The following is a 16,676-nucleotide window of genomic DNA, read 5'->3' on the forward strand; positions in this document are numbered from 1 at the left end:
CTATGGATTTTATCATAGATCTTTTAATTCTAAGTTCATATGATTTTATATTTATAGTAGTATATCATTTTACCAAGATGGCATATTTTGTACTATGTATAAATCTATTACAAAGGAAAAAAAGACTGAGCTTTTTCTTAATAATATCTATTGCTATCATGGATTACTTAAAGATATTTTATTAGATAAGGGGACTCAATTTATATCAAGATTTTGAAAAATCCTTTTCAAGATTTTAAAGGTGGATATAAAGCTCTCTTTAGCTTTTCATCTTCAAACTGATGGAAAAATAAAATAGATGAATCAATTTTTGGAGCAATACTTAAGATGTACCATCAACTATCATTAAGATAATTGGACAATTCTTTTATCATTGACAGAGTTTGAGTATAATAATTTAGTACATTCTTATATTCAATAAATATCTTTTTTTGCCAACTATGGTTATCATTGATAATTTGATAATTTTGACTTTTCAAAAGTTGATAATCTTATTGTAAAAGATTTGGCAAATTATTTGTTAGAGCTTTATGCAATAATAAAAGCAGAATTAGAAGGAGCTTAAGAATGACAAAAAAATAATATAGATGCCTATTGCAAGGAATAACTATAATTCAATGTAGATGACAAGATATATTTACTTTGTCGTAATATCAAGACTACTTGTTCTTGTGACAAATTGGACTATTATAGGCTCAGACCTTTTCTTATTAATAAACAAGTCAATCTTTTTACTTATCAATTATATCTCCCAGAGCCTACGAAGATCCACCCCATATTTCATGTGTCTCTTTTTAAGCCACGTAAGACAAAAGATATTTCAAAAAGAAGACAAATGCCACTTCTTCCTATAGAAGTGCACAATAATTAAGAATTTGAGGTCAAAGAAGTCTTAGATTTAAGGCGGTGCTAAAATAAGTTGAAATATCTTATTCATTGGCATGAATATGGTATTAGTGAATATACATAAAAGTTAGCAAAACATCTTACAAATGCAATAAAGAGAGTTGAATCTTTTTATTGACGACATCTATCAAAACCAACATAAAGAATAATAAAAATTTGCTATAAAAGAAATAAGATCAAAAAAAGATAATAATCTATTTTTTATCCTTTTTTGTATTGAAAAAACACAATAAGCAAGACACAAGTAACTAGAAATCAGCAAGATTAGACACAAAAGAAGTGTGGAATGAGATACCTCTCACTTCCAACACCTTTTACTTATAGGTAAAGGTTATATCTATTTTGGCTAATATTCATCTTACTTTCATTCAACTAAACTCTAGATTCCTCTTAACCTAGCCGCCACTTAAAACCCTAGCTGCCACCTATAATCCTAGCTGCCACCTTGGTAACTTTCTTTCATCTTTTTGTTGCCCTTTGACCATTAACAACTTATCTAAGATAATATCTTTTATCTTCTAACTTATCCTCTATTTACTTTAACACTCCTACTTTGCTATTGGTGAAAGGCTAATAAACCTAATCCCTTTGTCAATTTGTAATGTCTATCTTTTACCAATGCCTTTATGAATAAATCAGCAAGCATGTCTTCCATTGCACAATATTTCATGTCAATTATTTCCATCTCAATCTTCTCTCGTATGAAGTGATGTTGATTGTCAATGTATTTTGTCCTTGAATGATGCTTTGGATTCTTAGCAAAAACAAGGCATCTTTGATTGTCATACTTCATTGGAGTTGCTTCCAATTGCACAAGTCCAATGTCTTCTAAAACTTGTCTTAGCTATATTGCTTCCATTGCACCATGACTTGCTGCCATGTATTCCGCCTCCATTGTAGACCTTGCAATTGTTGGTTGTCTCTTGTAATTCTATGAAATTACTCCGAGTCCAACAAAGAATACATATCCCATTGTTGATCTTCTATCGTTTGCATTTCTAGTCTAATCCACATCACAATATCCATGCAATGTAATAATATCACCTCCAAGACACAATTTGAAGTTCAAAGTACCTTTTAAGTACCTCGAGATCCTCTTAATGGTTGCCCAATGAATTGGTCCAGCCTTTGACATGTATTGACTCACAACACTCATCGCATATGCAAGATCTACCCTTGTACCAACCATTGCATACATAAGTGAGCCTACTGCTACCTTGTATAGAACATCTTTCATTTCTTCTTCAACTTCAGCAAATTCCTCATCCATGAGCTTCATCAACTTCAAATTTGCCTCCAAAGGTGTTCTAATGGACTTGCACTCCTCTATGTTGAACCATTTCAATACTTCTTCAATGTACTTCTTTTGGCTCAATGTAATGATCTTCTTAGTTTGATCTCTCACAAATTCCACTCTTAAGCAATAGTAGAGCTCTCCTAAATCACTCATTTCAAATTCTTTTACTAACTTTGCCTTCAACCAATCCATCTTTTTTAAACTATTGGTCAAAATGATCAAATCATCAACATAAAAAATAACAATCAGCAAGAAGGCTTTTGATTGCATCACATACATGGAATGATCAGCCTCACTCATCGCAAATCCTTCATTTATAAAGAAGGTGTCGATACGTTGTCGTAATGTGTAAAGTCTTGCTTCAGAATGCTCCGGGCACTTGGCTGTAGAAGGAAGAATAGAAATTGCGATAACAAAATCTTAATTCTAATAGAATACTAACAATGCTCTAATTAGACTATAATAATGGTAAACAAACGTAATCAAATTCAAAACAACTCAAAGAAATTTCAAACAAACAATAAAATTCTTAAAGAAATATTAGAATGAACACAAATATTACTCAAATATATGTCAATTCAACCTTAATTTAATTCTAGTTAAAATCCTATTGAATTTCATTCAAACTTTAGACCAAACCTAATTAAATCTTAAACCATAATAAATCCTAAACCCTAAGTCAAATCCTAAACAAACCTTAAATTAAATCCTAAATCAAACCCTATTTCAAACCCTAAACCCTAAACCAAATCCTAAATCAAATCCTAAATCCTAATCCAAACTCTAATTCAACCCTAAATCCTAATACAAATCCTAAACCCTAAACCAAACCTTAAATCAAATCCTAATCCAAATCCTAAATCAAACCCTAACCAAATCCAAAATCCTAATCCAAACCCTAATCCAACCCTAAATCCTATCCAAATCCTAAATCCTAATCCAAACCCTAATCCAACCCTAAATCCTATCCAAATCCTAAATCCTAATCCAAACCCTAATCCAAACCCTAAATAAAATCCTAACCAAACCCTAATCAAACCCTAACCAAACCCTAATCCAAACCCTAAACTCTAAATCAAACCCTAAATCGAACCCTAGCCAAACCTTAATCCAAATCTTAATAATTCCTATGACAAATTTAAACCTCAATATCTAATGAATAAACCGTTGATCTCAATTCAAAATTTGCATACTTTTTAAAAATCAAGTTTAAAACAAGCAAAAAAAAATTTGAAAAGGATCGGAATTACCAAATTGACGAAAACCTCAAAAATGTGTTCGGGTGTTAGCCAGCCTCCTTCTCCAATCTTGATGCTAACCTTCTAGAGCCAATTTCACTTCTTTGCGCCGTTCGATTTGTTTCAAATTTCTCATGAACATAGAAAAACAAGTCTAATATTCTCTCACACAAGTTTTATTCCAATCCAACTAGTAGATTGCATGAAATCTTAAAAACTCTCACTAGACCTAAAATTCTACTTTCTGAGACCTTGACCCGCTTAAACCTGAATATCTCTCACTTTAACCGTTAGATCGAGCTCAAATTCACAAAATATATTTAACACAACTATAATCATGAACCCAAAAAATTTCATTTGTAGATCTACAACAAAACTTTCGAAATCACTCAAAACATAAATCCTATTTTATTTCATAAAATCCAAGTCATCTGAAACAAACCTCTACTTTGCAAAGCTCTTACAAAGTCATATCAACTCCAAATCACCCAAAATTGATGCCCATAAAAACCCTATTTAATCTTCTATCAAACCCCTTTCTCCGATCTGCCAAAGAGTCCCGGAGTCGACGTCGAGACTCGGTTTTGTGCCTCAGGGTCTGATTTCGACCCTGGTTCATAACTGGCCCTCTCTGGGTATCAACTTTCGTCTTCTTGAGGTAATTTTTACTAATTTTCACTCTTAACTCCTCCCTACATATGTCTATATCTTTTATTTTTCTAATCTACCTTGTTTTGCCTAATTTATGGCCTTACAAAGTAAATAGAAGTATAATTTGTAAAAATGTAGCATTAGAACCTTTAATTTTTCTACCTTTTTACTAATATCTATTTTTCCAAGATAATTTGCTACAATATTTTGAAGTGAGATCCTCAAAACATGATATATTTCTTCACCCTTTCACCTACTAGTCATATTACAGCACAACAACATTGGTATCATGTCCTTGATGATTGCTTAAGCCCATATATGGATTCTTCAACTTACACACAAGGTGTTGTTTGACTTCTTCAACAAATCTTTGAGGTTGATCCATGTAGATGTCTTCTTCCAATTTTCTATTCAAGAAAGCCGTCTTCATATCCATTTGGTGCATCTCCAAGTCCATTGCTGCCCCAATTGCCACAATGGTTCTAATGGTGGTGAATTTGGCCATGGGAGCAAATGTCTCATTGAAATCAATACTAGCAACTTGTGAGTAGCCTTTGGCAACCAATCTTGCCTTATACCTCATAATATTGTCCATTGCATCCCTTTTGGTTCTAAATACCTACTTACAACCAATTGAAGCTCGATTTGATGGAAGTTGAGTCAATTCTCATGTTCCATTATCCATGAGTGATTTGTATTCTTCTTCCATAGCATTCTCCCACTTCATAGCATCCGTTGACTTCATTGCATCACATAAACTCAATGGATCAACAAGAAGTATAACATTGGCATGTTCTTTACTTACTTGAAGAAAAATATGGTCCTTCTACCATTCACTACGTTGTTTTCTATCTCTCAAAAGATATCTCCTTTCATTTGAAGAAGACTCAACTTGTTGCACTCTATGATCACCTCCAACCTTCTTTTCTTTTGAAGACAATCTTTTCTCACTCAAAGGTTTATAATCCTCATCACCATCATCATCAACATCTTCATGTTCTTCATTGCTGGTCTTAGCAATTGTAGAGGCCTTCTTGTCCACCTTCTTTGCCTCTTCATCTTCATTTCCATCTTTACAACCATCATTATCTTTGTCTTCTTCTTTCTTTGCTGAATTTGAAGATGTATTTACAAACACACCATTACTCCCACTTGGATACATCTTATCGATGCTAAATGCCAAACTTGTCTTGATCTTTAGGAAATTCAGTAAATGCCACTACTTCAACTTCATTCACCTTCTTGCACTTGATGAAGTAGAGGTTGCCATCTCTAAAGCCTTTTGTAATATGATTTCCTTTCAATGTCTTCACAAAACATCCATTCTTATCAAATTGCACTTTACAACCATGTGAAACAAGTTTACTCACTGAGAGGAGATTTTTCTTCATCTTTGGCACATGTAAGACGCCCTTCAATCTGAACTTCTTGGTTTGGCCTTTCACAACAATCTCTATGACAATGGAGCCCATTCCAATAGCTTGTATTATGCCATTGTCTCCCATGAGGATATTTACTATTGAAATCTCTTCATAAGTGTCAAATGAACACTTGTATGGAGTCATGTACTTAGTGGCACCTGAATCAATGATCCACTTAGACATGGCAGCCATGGAAGTGCCTTCACTTGCCATGAATGTATAATCATCACCTCTATATTCATCACAAGCATTGTTTGCACTTTCTCTATCTCTTTTCTTAGCCTTGTAACAATTTCGAGCAAAGTGACCTAATTTTCCACAAATGAAGCAAATTTTTACATTGCCACATTGATTCGGATGACTCCGCTTGCCTTGCCTTAAAAAGAGAGCCGAATCCTCACTTTGGAGCTCTTTTTCTTTTCTCTTGGTCACTTCATGGGCAAGTCTTGCCGTTACATAATCCATTGTGAGTTCTTTTACTTTGATGGATTCCAATGCTACAATGAGGTAGTTGTAGGACTCGGGAAGGTTCATAAGTAAGGTCATGACAATATCACTCTCTTTTAAAGGCTTGTCAATAATAACAAGTTGATTAGCAAGGGCCTTTACCTTGTTGACATGAGCCATGAGGTCTTCACCTTCTTCCATCTTGCAAGTGAAGAATTTCCTCCTTGTGAAGATGATATTGGATAAGTTCTTGCTCTCATATATGTTGCAAAGAGTCTTCCATGCTTCTGCTGGTCCTTTGCAAGAGATGATGTGAGAAAAGTTGGCTTCATCCAAATTAATGGCAATCATACCAAAAGCCTTCTTTTCTTGTCTTGTGAAGTCCTTCTTCTCTTTAGCATTAGCATGCATGCTTGGAGGCTCTTCACTTTCATCTACAATGTCCCAAAGGTCCAAAGACGCCAACAAAAGCTCCATTTTGACCTTCCAATGGTAGAAATTGTTACCTCTAAACTTCTCAATCACTCTCAAACCTTCACCCTCACTTGAAGCCATGTCTTAGAAGAGGTCTATCAAAAAAATATCAAGAAAAAGACTCTCTATGTGCTTAAAATCACTAAAATAATATTGTACTAGCAAAATCTCAGAATGCCCTCTTGTGAACAAATGAATGTTTCTTCACTCCAAACACTCCCTAATCAACTTTTGAAGCTTCTAATAAGTATGTGAACTCCAATCAACCTCACCATCTAGTTCTTCCACTCATAAAACTCACTTTCTCACCACAAAATCAAAGACACTATTAAGATCTTTGTATAAGGTCTTAATCACTCAATCCTAGGAGTTAAGAACCTTCAAACTGATGTAAGAGATCTATAAGGCCCAAATCAGAACCTCTACAAGTCAAAACACTAGATTAGATCATACAATCTCTAACATCAGCAAATACCATAAGATCTATTCCACACAAAAACAACAACCAGCAAATGACTTCAACTTACTTGAATAGCACAACAAAGTGTGTGTGGGCCCATAACCTATTGAAAAAACACAATAAGCAAGACAGAAGTAAGTAGAAATCAGCAAGGTTAGACACAAAAGAAGTATGGAATGAGATACCTCTCACTTCCAACACCCTTTATTTATAGGTAGAAGTTACATCCATTTTGGCTAGTATTCATTTACTTTCATCCAACTAAACTCTAGATTCTTCTTAACTTAGCCACCACTTAAAATCCTAGCCTCCACCTTGGTAACTTTCCTTCATCCTTTTGTTGCCCTTTGACCATTATCAACTTATCTAAGATAATATCTTTTACCTTCTAACTTATCCTCCATTTACTTTAACATTTTGTAGCTTCTTTGTATTTATATGACTAAAGAGATGGAGAATCAACAACCACCAAATTCAACTCAAAAGTTTTTATTTGCGAACTTATTAAATGAGACATTGTGATTGTCATAGTTTTCAAGATGACAAAATCAAGATGAAGGTCCTCAAGGACGATATGTCCTTTCTTGAATAGATGGCAAGGTACAACATATTTGGGATCACGACCTTAGAAGACACTCTCTATATTTGGTGATTTTATTAGAGGTAGGAATAATTCTTGACAATATTTCTAATATTTTAATTGAAGAAGGTTATGAAGGCTTCAACAACGAACAAATAATAGGATAATCTTTTTACCTTGATATAGGACATTATCGATGGTTGAGAGGACCTATCAACTATCTTTGAAGATAACAAAGATCAGGGTATGTGACAAATATAATTTATTGCATCTTAGATTTCTTTAATATATGAAGACCACTCTTCAAAGAACTCATTCTTAGAAGGAGGGATAATGTCACAAATCTACATAGGTACTCTAATAAATATCTATATGATTACGTAGAAGTAAGTAAAAATAGATAAAAATAGATTAATTTTATAATATCTTCTAAAAAAATATTATAGATGTTGATTTGACTTTACATGTATTTATAGTTGATTAGTAGGTTAGAAACTTAGTCAACAAGTTAACCATGTCTTAATAGCTTGTAGAACAAGCTAATTATATGACACACATATAAAAAACTTACCTTGTAAATTAAGATATGTGTCTTAGAAAGTCAACATGTATTGGAGGTCTTAGAAGACATTGCTTTGTAACTCCTAGTTAAGAATATATATAGAGGCAAGAGTGAAACCTTCTTTACTCTCGTCAATATCTTTTTAGTCTTAAGTCTTGTTTTAAGGCTTTTTAGTCTTCTTGTTTTTGGCAATAGCTACTCTAGTTAAATATTATATCATCTTTGAATGACTTTCTAATTCTTTTTAGTGATACAAGAATGTATTAAGAATTTTCTTTCTTTGAAATTCATGTTATTGACAAAAGGTCTAGATTATTATAGATTGAAAGATTTTAAGAATAATAAGAGATGTGTAATACTTTTTAGACTTTGTGAATTACTAATAGATCTTCATTAAGAAATTTTTTCAAGTTGTAGCTTTACTTATACGTTTGACTTGTAAAAAAAAACTTAAGTGGAATAAAGAAGCTGAAGCAGGAATTTATTCTTGCATCAATCTTATATTATGTCAACTTTTCTACGATATTTTTTTTATAGAAAAAAATACATAAGACTTTGCTTGATATGCAATATTATTAGAAATGGTAGTAGATGAAAAATTCCATTCAGAGATTTTTATTTTGGAATTTTTTTAGCAATAGAGATCAATTATAAAATCTACAATAAAAAACTTGTTGCAATTATATATTATTTTTAGGAATGGCATCGCTATCTAGAAGGCGCTTTTAGTCCATTATCATATATATATATATATATATATATATATATATAAATCACAAGAATCTTGTGTATTTCATGTCAGCATGTATGTTGAATTGTTGTTAGGTTTGTTGAAGCATGTCATTATCAAGATTTCATTTTAAGTTCACATATTGACCTAAAAAACAACAAGGTTTGTCAAGTACAATTTCTAGACCTTTTTATCTTATACCAAAAGATGGAGATGCAGCTTTTTATAAAAAAAAATGGTTGATTTGAAGCCTAAGTAATTTCATCTTTGACTAGTAGAATCAACATTAATTGTTGATTCAACCTTTGTCAAGCAAATTCAATCAAATATGTTTTTTAATGCTCTTGATCTTGATATCAAAAATAATTCTTTTAAGTCTCATAATACTTCTAAGTTCAAGTTCAAGAATATTCTATTCTATTTTGAAGATTGCTTATATGTTCTAAAATGAGAATTTTGTTTATATATTCTTCAAGCTCATCACAACTTTCTAATAACAAGACATTTTAGATATAACAAGACTTTGGAGCTTATATCTAGAAATTTTGAATGGTTTCAAGTGTAAAAGGTTATAAAAGATTTTGTATGGTGTTGTGTTGTGCTTCAACTTTCATGTGAAAATATTATGTATAAATGTTTGATATAAAATTTATTAAATAATGTAATAAGAATCATATTAGTAGATTGTAATTGGTTGTAGAATATAGTTAAATTACTACTATGAAAAGAGGTTTTTTAAAAGAAATACTATTAGAATTTACATGATTTTTTTTTTTTTTTGATAGTGGCTTTAAAGATTAATTTTATTTGATAGTAACTTTCACATATTTGAAGTCACCTTTGTTAGACATTGGTGACCCTTGAAGTCTTATTTTGTTTCTTTTATTTGATATTTAGGACATATATTATATAAATCTTATTAAAAAAAGAGTTGAAGAGGGATCTTGGTAGCAAAAAAAGAAGTTAGGATATTCATTTGGATGAATGGAGATAGATGGTAAAAATCTCCATTCCTATTGGCCAAAAATCATGCTCCTTGGATTTCAAGGAGGCTGCCCAAGGCCTTATTAGGGATTATGGTTATTATTTTGAGATGATTCGAGCTTTGAAGGCTAGATTCAACAAGTTTAGGATTTTAGCTATGATTTTGATACAAATTTTGTGTGATTTGGAATTTATATAAAAGAGATATGGCTACTCAAAGTTGAAGTGATGATTTTGTATATACTATCATTCTTTTGAACATAACACACGTGTACAAAAAGCAATGAAGAATCAGTGACCAGAATTACAAAAAGTACTTTTTTTGCTATACTTTTTGTATATTGCTTGATGAATTCTAAATTGGAATAAAAGAAATATTGGAAGTTGAAGTCAGCACTTCAAATCTAAGGATAGTAAGTGATTCCATTCACTAGTGGTTGTATTTTGAGCTATATCTTGAGCAATTTGACAAAATTTCAGCTCAAAATTTCCAAAAATGTGTATTATCATGTTGTTAAATTTTATGCATAAATTTTGTCGTATTTGAGTTTTATTTTTTTAAGATATGAAGAAAATAGTGCTTAGATGCTTAAAGGTTAGGGTTTTGAGTACCTATTAGGGTTTCTTAGATGCCAAAAGACTGATATCAAATTTACAATTTATTTTTTTAGCAAGAAAGTTTAAGGATAATAGCTATATTATATAAAAATTTGAGAGAAATTGAATAGTTGGATTAAGATATATGAATTTCTAAAGTGAAAAAAAAAAAAGAAATCATTTGCGAAAAAAATATGTTTTGAAAGATTTTACTACAATTTGGGCATTCTATATAAAATGAAGAGGTTTTGGAAGCTAAGACTTTTTATATAAGTTAAAGGTGGAATAAATCACTTATTAGAGTTTAGCCAATAAATTAAAACTATACTTTCTACAACTAGATACCCCATGTATTTCTTGATTATAAATCACGCCACATAACAATAGTCATGTGACATTTGCTCAAGTTTAAAAACTCATCATTGACCTTATGGACTTCTCTAACCATTGCCTATACTAGAGCAATCATATTCTTCTTTTTCTATGGATTTTATTATGGATCTTCCAAATTCAAATTTATATGATTCTATATTTATGATCATAGATTATTTCACCAAAATGGCATATTTTATATCATATATAAAAATTATTTCTAAAGAAGAAATAACTAAGATTTTTTTTAACATCTATGGATATTATGGATTGCCAAAAGATATCATATCAAATAAAGGGATATAATTTATATTAAGATTTTAAAGAATTTTTTTTAATATATTGAAGGTAGATATAAAACTATCTTCAATCTTTCATCCTCAAATAGATGGACAAATAAAATAGGTGAATCAAGTTCTAGAGCACTATTTGAAGCGTATTATCAACTATTATTAAAATGATTCGATAACTTTTTTGCAATAAGTAGAATTTGCATACAATAATTTATTATATTTTTTTATTCAACAAATATTATTTTTTATTAATTATGATAACCATCCACAATTAGATACCTTTGATTTTTTAAATTTGATAAACTTACAGTAGAGGATTTTTTAAATCATTTGTCAAAGCTACAAGCAACAATGAAGGTATAGTTAAAGGAAGCTCAAAAATTCAACATGGCTGCCTATCATAAAAAACAACTATAATTTGATGTGAGTGATAAGGTATGATTACTTTGTTGTAACATCAAGACTCGTTGTCCTTGTGATACGTTGGATTATTGTAGGCTTAGATCCTTTTTATTTGTGAAAAAATCAATCTACTTGCTTAATTATTACATCTACAAGAATCAATAAAGATTCTTTTTATATTCTATGTATCCTTTTTTATGTTATATAAGATAATAAATATTCCAAAAAGAAGACAAATGCCACCACCTCCTATAAAAAAGGACAATTATCAAGAATCCAAGGTAGAAGAAATCTTAGATTCAAGGGGGTGCCAAAATAAGTTGAAATATTTTATTCATTAATACACATATGATATTAGTAAATATACATGGAAGTCAGTAAAGAATCTTGCGAATGTTATAAAAAAGGTTGAAACTTTTTATTAATAATATTCATCAAATCCAAAATAAAGAATCAAGCAATTCTTTGCTATAAAAGAAAAGATGATCAATGAAGATTATATCCTATCTTCTATTCTTTATTATGAGTACTTTATATTTTAGCAACGCCAATAAGATGGAAAATCTATAATGAGTAGATCCAATTCAAGAACTATTGTTTGATGACTTATCAAATAAGATATTGCACTTGTCACAATCTTCAAGATAATATTATTAAGATAAAGATCTTGAAGAATAACATGATCTCCTTTAAATAAATGGCAAAATATAATGTGTTTGATATCACAATCTTAAAAGATATTCTTGATGTTTAGTAATTTTATTGGAGGTAGAAACAATTTTTAATCGTGTACCAATTTCTAGTTTGAAAGAAGTTATAAAAGCCTTAACAATGATCAAATCATAGGATAGTCTTCTTATTCTAGAATGAGACATTATCATTAGCTAAGAAGACCTATCAACTATCTTTGAAAGAAATAATGATCAAAATATGTAGAAAATATAATTTGTTATATCATTGACTTTATTAATATATAATTATTGCTCCTTATAGAACTCATCTTTAGAGCAAGGATAATGTCATCAAAACATTTACTTTAATAATTATCTAGATAATATGAATAGATAAAATTAAATAAAAAATATTAATTTGATAATATCTTATACAAAAAGCTTCTTAGAAGCTTTATAATCTATCAAGGACAAGAACTCGATGAATGAAAATAAACAAGTGAGACTCTTTTAAAGAAATATGAAAAAATAGAAATAGAGAAGTATGTATATTAAAAAAGAAATTAGAATGACTATTACCAAAAAAATAAGGAAACTAGAGACTCTTGAAACTAGAGTAGAAGTAAGAAAGGAATTGACAAGAATAAAAGTGGCTTCATTCTTACCTCTATATATACTATCTACCTAAGATCTATGTACAACATTCTATAGAACCTCCAAAAATTTGTTGACTTTGCATGACATGTATCTTAACTTGCAAGGCAAGTTTTCTATATAGGCACCACATAGCTAGCTTGTTCCAGAAGCTACCAACACATATGGCACATGGTTAACTTATTAATCAAGTTTCTAATCTATCAATCAACTACAAATAGATGTAAAGTCAAAATAGCATCTACGAAACTTCTAAAAAACTTTTCTAAAAGATATTATGAAATTAATCTACTTTTATCTACTTTTACTTATTCATGTTTTCTAGATAACAATTATAATAGATATATATCTGTAAGATAATCATATTTTCATCTTTATACATGTCGATAGGCGATTGATAGGTTAAAAACTTGGCCAACAAATTAGCTTGTGTCACATGTATTAATAGCTTGTGGAACAAGCTCACTATGTGGTATACATATAGGAAACTTGTCTTATAAGTTAGATATATATCTTGCAAATTAGATACGTGTTGGAGGTCCAATAAAACATTGTCACATAGTTCTGAGGTAGATAATAAATATAGAGGCAAAAGTAAAGCTTTCTTCACTTTTATCAATTCTTTTTTTGTGTCTACTCTAGTTTTAAGAACCTCTAGCTTCTTCGTCTTTGGTAATAGCCATTTTAATTTCTTATTAAATATATTTGCTTTTTTATTTTTATTTTTTTATTTTTTTTATTTATTTCTTATTTATTTATATATCTTCTTTGAATTCTTATTCTTGATACTTAATACATGCCATCTTGAGCCTAATTAGCATGAAGCAACACATTAAATGGCTATTGTTGATATTGTCTTTAAGGACATTTTGCTCATTCTAAGGCAAAGCAATCTAAGCATACATATAATAGCAAAGACCATTCATAACAATAGATACGCATCCAAAAAGCTGAATTTGGATGTGGCCTACCTATCTTTCCTATTATGAATTAATTTTAGGAGAAAAAATTTACTTGTAACTATGATATCAATAATGTTGATTAAATTAAACACCTATTTTTTACACACCTTAATTATGTGAAGCTTGCCTCCAAGTAACTTTATACCTTAGTCATGAACTATATCTACAAAACTAATTGATTTTATATGCCAATATTCCATGTCATTGGCATGACAAGTTTCAACACTTCATACATTATTATCATTGCTTTTATAAAAGAAGAAAGTAAAATATACTATTAATAGATGATTGAATAACTTATCAATCTTTATTACGACATCAAGCTAGTAACAATAAAAATCAAGTACAAATTGACTCTCATGAATGTGCTGTCAATTACCTTTTAATTTGATATAGTGCTTCTTTATGTCTAATATATTCAAAAGAATGTTCTTATAAATTGTAAGAAGTATTTTGAGACAGTATTGTGGTAGAAAGAATTTACTTTAAAAAAGTGTTAGGCTTTTGGTTGTTACTAATTACTCAACTAAGCCTCTAGATAAAAAATATATATATATACCAAGTCTATATATAAAATTTTTCTTATAAGGGCAATTACATCAATACATAAGCTCTAAGTACCAAAGATCACCAAAAATGTGATAAAAATATTATAAAACCTTGTATATCTTTAAGGTGAATTTTTCTCAAACTTCAATAGCTCATATCTCACGATTGGGCTGTCTAAAAAATCTAAAATTTTACATGGAGTACTGATATACTTTTAAAAACTACCACAACAAATTTCAACAATAAATTCATTATGAATCTTGAGATATTGCCAAAATCCTAACAATAACTTCAAACCCTTGCTTGTATACACTCATGTGCAATTTTCTTCATATCTTACTCACTAAGTACTCAAATACCACAAAGCTTTGATATATAGCTTCTTAACATAATAACACACACTTTTGAAAATTTTGAGCCAAAAATTCATATAGAAGCTCAAGATATGGATTCAACTATTACTGTCAATAAAATGACTCACTTACTGCTTTTGAATTACATGTGCTATTTTCAACAATCTATAAATTCTTCATATAAACTTTAAATACAAAGATTCTTTCACAAAAGATTTAGATCTTAAAATCAACCTTATAATTGTACTTTTTGATCTCCAAAATCTATCATAAAACTCCTTGTATTCTCAAAAGAGCAATAATATGACTTAAAAAGACACCTTAACTTCAAACAACTATAACTTCATCACCCTAATTCTAAATCCTCTAAAATTTGTATACAAATTGTAGTCCAAATCCTAAAAATTACAATTCTTACTTTTTATTCTTAAAATTTTCTTTTGAAGTTGCCAAAATCCTTGTTATGGTTGCAAATAGCTTGCTAAATGCCTATTAGACATGGCCTTCTACTAATAGAGATGATCTTTACCTTTAGCCTTCGTCCATCCATACTTTGCTTTCATCTCTCTAAATAAATTTCTTAGAGGTTTAAATCTTCATCTTTGAGCCTCAATCTTCTCCTTAAATTTTATATTAAATATCTAAATCCTATATAATTTAAAGATTATAATCAATATAGATAAACCTCAAAATAATTTTTTTAAAATCAATTCTTTTAAAATTAACTCACTAATCACTCTAAAGTACATCAATACTTATAAATATATTATCTATTTTATTTAATTTTTATATACTATAAATAATTATAATATGATAATATACAAAAAATAGAAAATATTTTGACAATCATAAAAAAATATTATTTAATCACCAATAATTGAAATCTTCATCACTCAATAGAATATGCTTTGTCAAATGTATGTGAGTATCTCCGTTATATTTCAATATCTTCAAACAACTTGGATTACACACTAGGAGTGCTTTGTGGTAGCCTATATAATTTGTGTAATGCATTTTAAAAATATCAACAACTCTCAAGCAAAAAGCATGTATTCTATGGTCAAACACTACCTACAAGTCTTCACCAAAGACCTTCAAGATGTTTAAATTTGACTTTTTCAAGTCTTTGAGAATTGTATCAAGGAAACTAAAGTACAAGTAAATATGGAGCAGATTTGTATTGGTCACTAGTACAACCACAATCTATATAAGAACATTTTGAGATAGATCTCATTCTACATATTCAATCTGGTTACAAAACATACTAAATACACTTAAAAAGATGCCCTCAATTATTGTTGTCATTCTTTTATGATTATAATGGGCTTGCCTTATTGCTACCAAATATGGATTAAACTTAAATCAAAGGTGCACATGTCTATGGATAATTTCCATCGTCTTTGGCACCTTGTCAATATGCAATGATTTAGACTAGAAGTTTGATCTATATATATAGGTATTTCAAGCAATAAGAGAGTATTGTAGAATGTGGATAGCCATAGATGCATCTTTGACAAGATTTAAGGCAGCTATTAGATGTTAGCACCTCATCAATAAGAGTATGTAAATAATCAATTACTAAAGATGGTATTGTAAACACTAACATTAGAGAATCTATTGGTATAATGTACTTGTGGACATCTAAGAGACTCTACCAAATGGACATCTAAGCAAGCACTATACCACAATAAATCCTTAATACGAAGAAATCCATCCCAATTTGAATTAGTTCAAAGCTTCTCAAGCTGTAGTTGTAACTCATGTACAAAAATACATAGTGTATAATCAAAATAACTACAATACATGTACTTGTCCTAATCATATTATATTCTCACAAAATACTTAATAGTATTTGATTGAAATACAATGTATTTGAAGAAAGTATAATCTAATACAATTTTTTGTAAATAGAATGCAATAGGGTTGGGGGTGTTTTCTACACTCCAAGGAGGCATAGAAGCAAGGTTGAGGACATTAAAGGATGTACTAGTATTTAGCATTACATGCACTTTAGAGTAGCCCAAAAGTCATATAGAAGGTAGAAATAGCAATTAGAGGGATGTATTTAGCATT

This window comes from Physcomitrium patens, chromosome 5 (assembly GCF_059467195.1).
Source record: "Physcomitrium patens ecotype Gransden chromosome 5, ASM5946719v1, whole genome shotgun sequence".
Taxonomy (NCBI): Eukaryota; Viridiplantae; Streptophyta; class Bryopsida; order Funariales; family Funariaceae; genus Physcomitrium; species Physcomitrium patens.